The sequence below is a fragment of the Nematolebias whitei genome, chromosome 22 (assembly GCF_014905685.2).
Source record: "Nematolebias whitei isolate Nwh7 chromosome 22, NemWhi1, whole genome shotgun sequence".
Classification (NCBI taxonomy): domain Eukaryota; kingdom Metazoa; phylum Chordata; class Actinopteri; order Cyprinodontiformes; family Rivulidae; genus Nematolebias; species Nematolebias whitei.
In genome coordinates this window covers 1,330,219-1,330,485 of record NC_056519.1, presented here as the reverse complement: position 1 = coordinate 1,330,485, position 267 = coordinate 1,330,219, and the positions used below count along the sequence as shown (strand labels likewise).

Genomic DNA, 267 nt, shown 5'->3' with positions numbered 1-267 from the left:
GTTGTAGATCTGGTTCTAGCTAGTTGTAGATCTATATCTGGTTGTAGCTAGTTGTAGATCTATATCTGGTTGTAGCTAGTTGTAGATCTAGTTGCGGTTGTAGATCTAGATCTGGTTGTAGCTAGTTGTAGATCTGGTTGTAGCTAGTTGTAGATCTGGTTGTAGATCTAGATCTGGTTGTAGCTGGTTTTAGATCTGGTTGTAGCTGGTTGTAGATCTGGTTGTAGATCTGGTTGTAGCTAGTTGTAGATCTGGTTGTAGCTAGTT

General features: G+C 40.1%; 1 protein-coding gene across 2 annotated transcripts in view; it reads left to right on the top strand.

The window, feature by feature from the left end:
- Window positions 1-267, top strand: part of lrp6 (low density lipoprotein receptor-related protein 6) — a 20,071-nt gene that overhangs the window by 2,492 nt on the left and 17,312 nt on the right. The gene's annotated exons all lie outside the window — the stretch shown is intronic.